Source organism: Anoplopoma fimbria, chromosome 12 (genome assembly GCF_027596085.1).
Source record: "Anoplopoma fimbria isolate UVic2021 breed Golden Eagle Sablefish chromosome 12, Afim_UVic_2022, whole genome shotgun sequence".
NCBI lineage: Eukaryota > Metazoa > Chordata > Actinopteri > Perciformes > Anoplopomatidae > Anoplopoma > Anoplopoma fimbria.
Genome location: NC_072460.1, coordinates 9741644 through 9747525, shown reverse-complemented (window position 1 = coordinate 9747525; position 5882 = coordinate 9741644).

Below are 5882 nucleotides of genomic sequence, written 5' to 3'. Positions count from 1 at the left end.
TTGTACTTGTGCTTGTTGGGTTTGTGTATTTTACATGCGACTTTCAATTAGTTCTATAGATTTGAATGGGCACCATACTGTAGTGACTAACATTTCAATCAGTTCAGCCATCATCCTCATTATAATAAATATATCAGCCTCCATTTCTCCATTGCACCTTGTAACTGCACATTTCCCTCAGCCTCACTGTGTTATCAAAGCCCAAAGAGTCACTGAAGCTAGTATGAGGGGAACAAAGTTCCAGATCAGATCTTTACTGGAGGTGAGAGGAGAAGTCTCAGGTTGGAAACCTTCAAGGGGGTTTGTTTCAAAGATGAGAAGCAGAAATCCCAGAAGCTGGTGTTCTTCAAAGGGCCGCTGAGTTGTGTCAGACAGCTCTCTGGAGTCCTAACCCGCCGCCATGCCAGCCTGGTGTGAAATGGACACTTGTGGGCTCGGCCTGTTCTATCTGTCCACAGTGGTTAATGATAACATGCACCGGCCTCAGCACTTCATGCTGCCCACAGGAGCCTCTTGTAGCCTGCCAAGTTGTGTGTATGTTCTTGGTGTTGATACTTCCGCACCAGTGGTTGGTACCTGCTGGACTCTGCACAATACTTGTAGCCCTCACCAACTCGGTGAGCCTTTATTTCTGTGATAATCATAGATCCTTCAAATAACCTTTATCACATTTGCTTAGCTTTAATTTTTTCATTATTCCATTCATGTATGAATGGAATAAATAAATAATTTAAACAGGTGAAACCTCATTCAGGCTTATTTTACATTAAATTTGACTGCAATTTTTAAAAGGTATTTTAATTCAAATATGATAAATATTACCTGTAATATACGGGACTCAAATATATTTTCCTAAAATGTTCATGGTTTTATGAATTTCTTAATTTTAATGAAGTCAATTGAAGTAAATTGTTGTTTTCAGGAATCTTGCCCAACCAAACCTTTTGAGAATTTTTATTTTTTGCAATATTCCTGAAAGTAGTTTGTTTTAGTTTGAGGATTTGTTTCAACATTTTAGATAAGCTCCAGCTCAATTTTATGATTTCACTTTAGAACATTTGTTCGTATCATATTGAAATAAATAGCCCTCCCCAATTTATGTTTTAATATATTTAAATAAAGCGGTTACAAACACAGGCCCGGAGGCCTTTCGGCCTTCAACACAAAAGGTGTGGCCCCTCCTGTAAATCCGCTAAATAATATTTTCTCCAGTAGGCCCCTGAAAGCTGTATAGTTGCAGCAGGCTTTCTCAGATTGTGTCACTAAGCTCGAACACAGTGTGCTCTCTGGCTGACTGCTGAAATATGACGGGCTGTTCTTTCCCCCGCTGCTCCAAACTCAAAGATTAACATTGTGCTTCCCAGTGTCCCAGCAGACAGCGTGATTGATTACATCATATTAAGGTCATTTCTACATCGGGGTAATTTTCACTCGAGCCTCCCGGCGATATTTTTAATGTGCATTTTGTTTGGCGGGGTTGTCGGCTCCTCGCTCCTCTGCTCTGCGGGGAAATGGATGGCGACATTAACGAGCGATTAATTAAAAACAACAACATTGATGACGGTGGGACGGGAGGTGGTGGCCATCCTTTTGCCTTTTTTTTTCTTTCTTTTCTTTTTTTGGAGGAACACCTAATTTCCAGTCGGATTCAGTCAGACTTAATCCTTGTTTACGTTTTTGCAAATCCATCCTCAGTCGTAGTTAAAAGGTTTCCACTGGACGAAATATTGTTTGTGGAATTCAAACGCATGATTATGATGTTCGATAATTCGTTGGATGAAATTGTACTAACAAAATATATTTACGGATACCCTGTAATTTTCACTGGTCCCACTAAATTTAATATACTATTATAATTTTATGCAGAATAAGCAAGCAGTTGTCACTGAAAGTATTGGAATTTAACCAGTGCTTTTAGGAGCTAAATAACAAAGAATAATGTGTAAGATTCGCCAAAACTGTGTGGCCAAAATATTTCAATCGAAATATTTAGGTTTACCCTCCTCTGTTTTTTGCACACATTGCTGTAAATTGTAGAATTTTTATCAACTAATTTAAAATCCACCAATATGTCTGATCAACCCACAAACTCCTATGGGCCTCTTTGGAACATTTCATATTTGGGCTTCTCGGACGCTCTCCAGATGTGGAGTGCTCGTCCCGCGGTGCGTCTGTGTCTGTATGGTCGCTATGGCCGCTGCCCTCCAACCTGCTCATATTCCCGCTGACAGCGTGTTAACAACGCTGCGAAAGGTCCCAAAGAAACGCCTTGGATTAGCGGTCACATTTCCCATTTCCCACAGACGCACCAGGTCCTGAACCCAATTAATGGCTAATAATTACCAAGACAACTTCACTGTGACCGCTTCTGGGGACTCCATTAGAGGGGAGGAGGGGGGGAGTGCCACTCCAGACTAATACTTTAGGAAGGACAATTTTAGATTTTCTAATTGATCTGTGAAAAATTCAGTGGTGGAGATGATTGTTATTGTGTTGATCATTGATTTAGTTTGAGACGTCAGAACTGCGTTCATCGTCACCTCGTCGTGTAGGAGGTCACGTATGTACCATAGGCTGTAAATAGCAATAATATACATTCTGTACCAAAGTATGAGCGCGTGCCTCAACGCCAGTCCCAGCACCCTGCCGCAGCTAGTTACCATGTTTACTCTCCCATTACATCGACTGTGGCGGAATTGCAGTTAGCAAATTTACAAAGCTCGCAGCGTTCACAAAAGGGCCCGCTGCGGCCTTTCTGAAGCAGCCCCCCCGGCCCGCCTCGTCCGCAGGCTGGACCGCGAGGTGCTCCATTTCACATATCTAATGTGCGCTGATGTTATCTGCGCGTAACGTCTAATCCAGAGACCCGGAGCCTCCTCCAGCGTGGATAAAGCTTAGGTTTCAGCCGCCTGTACGTGTGTGTGTGTGTGTGTGTGTGTGTGTGTGTGTGTGTGTGTGTGTGTGAGTGGGTGGGAGTGTACAGTCACCGCAGTCTGACCACACCAGTGTGATAAACTTCTATAGCCCCCCCCCCCCACACACACACACACACACACACACACACCTTTATCTTCATTGATTATCATAGTGGGTAAATTGTTGATTTGTGCAAGGCTCCGAATTTCTCTTTGTTCATACCATTCTCGTTGTTTTTTTTATATATATATATGAGTACCTGTATTGCAGCATAACCCCTGCACTGTTATTTGGTAAAGTGTAAACAGTTATCCTATCCTTTTGGTTCATCGTTTCAATTTTGGTTGCAATTGGTGAAAACAGTGTTAGTTTGGTATTTCTGTTATTTGTATCTTAAAAACAAATAGATACAATGTCGGTGTGACACGGAACATGACGGCCATACTTTTTTTTTTTTTGATTATTATTTTTAGAAACGGTCAGCCTGTAGGCCCACAATCAGATCAGCTCCGGTGATGTGAAGACGTCGTCGCCTCGTCAGTGTGAGATTGAGGAAGCAAACTGGTGTGGGACAGTCAGACTGCGCATACATGAGCAGGCCTCAGTGCACACGAAGGGGCCTGCGCCTATGTGCTTTAAGCGCAGTGGACACAGTATCTTGACATACAAACAATGCCTTCTGCAGACTTGTCTGTTTGCAGATTACCCGCCACAGAGGTCGCACTGTGTTCTTTGTAGGCGCAGTTGAGCTGTTTCCAGGTTAAACAATAAGGGCAAAATAATAGAATATCCATACGAGTGTGAGTATAAAGGGCCTTGTCGTGTGCATTTAATTTAACTGGGTCGTTGTGTTTTTGTTTGTTTGTCACTTTCAGCAGATAATAAATCTGCCTCACTTCAGTGTAATTAGACAGAATAATAACCGGAGAGGGATCGTGTGTAGATGATTGAACACGAGCAGCAGCAGCAGCAGCAGCAGCAGCACACCTCTCTTCCGGGGGACGGAGCCAGCCGCGCTGCCTTCACGCGCTCCCTCCAGCTGCAGGACAAAAGAGGGAGAGAGAGAGAGAGAGAGAGAAAAAAAAAAAAAAAGCCACAATTCTGGAAAGCAAATAGGCTACTCCGAAAAAAAACCTCTAGGTTTTCCTGCCCAGCCGTTCTATGTTTCCACAAACCCCCGTTAAAGGTCGACGTTTAAAATGACGCAGACAAGCATTTCCCAACGGGCCAGTGTCGGAGAGCAACACTTTTACTTTGCAGGCGTAATCACAGTTAATTGCTCCTTTAAGAAGGTGTTGCACCATGTGAAATCATTTGTCGGAGCTGATGTGCGAAAATTATGCAGAGGCCTGGCCTGAATCGACACAGGCGGATGATGGAAATAATGTCGACGAACTGGGGGAAAAGTTGCTGCTGAACGCGCTTTCTCTCCAGCCTCCCTCTGACTGGAAGCCCGGTGAAGGACGCGATGTCGATAGAAACAATCGATTAAGACAATGGATTATTGACACCGCGTCGCCACGCTGCCTCCAGTCAGCGGAGGAATAAACAAAACCTTTGCACCCCGCTGTTATTCTCATAATTTATTATTTGATTATCGAGCCCTTTCTCTGTTTTTTTGGCTCTCTTACCTCTTGCGCCCCCTGCAAGGCCGTGGAGCCCGTGGCTTTACAATGTAACTGCTGATAGGCTACTGTATTCCAACATGTGTTTGTTTTTTTATACGAAGTTACAAAGAACATGTTATAGGTCTGTAATACGGTGGCCACCTCCTGACTCTTCACACTCCCTATGGGTATACAAGCGCACTCTGCACGCTCCCTTGCTCTCTTTGAAGCCAATAAAATAAACCCTTCTCGCCTCGTGATGCCAAGACAAACTCCCTCATATACAGATAATGTATGCTAATTACTGTTGATTATTATTGATTAATGATCACGCTGTTCATTTTCACTGCAACTCATGGGGGAAACATCCCACGGCAACTTTCTGTCCAATATAGGAAGGCGACGTGTTTGATGAACTAAAGCCTTTATGCAAATCAATTATTGCTCCACGTGCACAATAATGAGCAACAAGCTGCGGTTAAACCGTGAGGCGAGAAAACCAAAGAAATGTCAGGCAGACCGCGACGTATTTGTAATGGTTTTAATGCCAATGTATACTGTTCAGCAACAGCACGGAATTTGGCTACGAATAAAGTGCAAATAAATAATAATGCGAATGATAATAATTACTAGTATTTATGCATGGGTTTGAAATGTACCTATCCCATAAAAGTGCGGTGGGATTAGTATGCAGAGGATTGATCCCTGCCGCTCTCCCAGCAGGCTGCAGTTGCTCCATCATCACCGGTCTTTAATAGGCTCCAACATAGAGCCGCCTTTATTCCGCCAAACGAGACGGAAACCATTCCCATATGACATGCAGGTCCAGGCAGCACACCAATATGACGAACAGCCTCCCACCATCAGTCAAACGGACCTTTATTGTATTTTTTATAGATAATAAAATACAAATGTATTGTAATACCCACGCCTTCTACCGAGTCTCATTTAGTTTCTTTTTAGATTTATTAGTTTCTCCATAACAAAATATGCAACGTGAATTTATCGATGCAATACTATTGAATGAAACTAAACATAATGATAATACAACTAATAATGATGATGACGATAATATCAATAATGATGTCAATAATAACAACAACAATTATAAGTATTATTATAATAATTATACTAATTATTATGGTTATTCATATAATTTACATTGTTATTGTTATTATGATTGCTATTATGGTCGCCATTGCATATATTAGGGCCTACAAATTTGAAATCATGCAAAAATAATTTAAAATGATATTAATAACTGTAATAAAAACATTTCCTTTGCCTAATGTATTACCTAATAAATACAGTCAATAACCTCAATGGCATCTTCAATATTAACATTGACTAAGTAAGTCA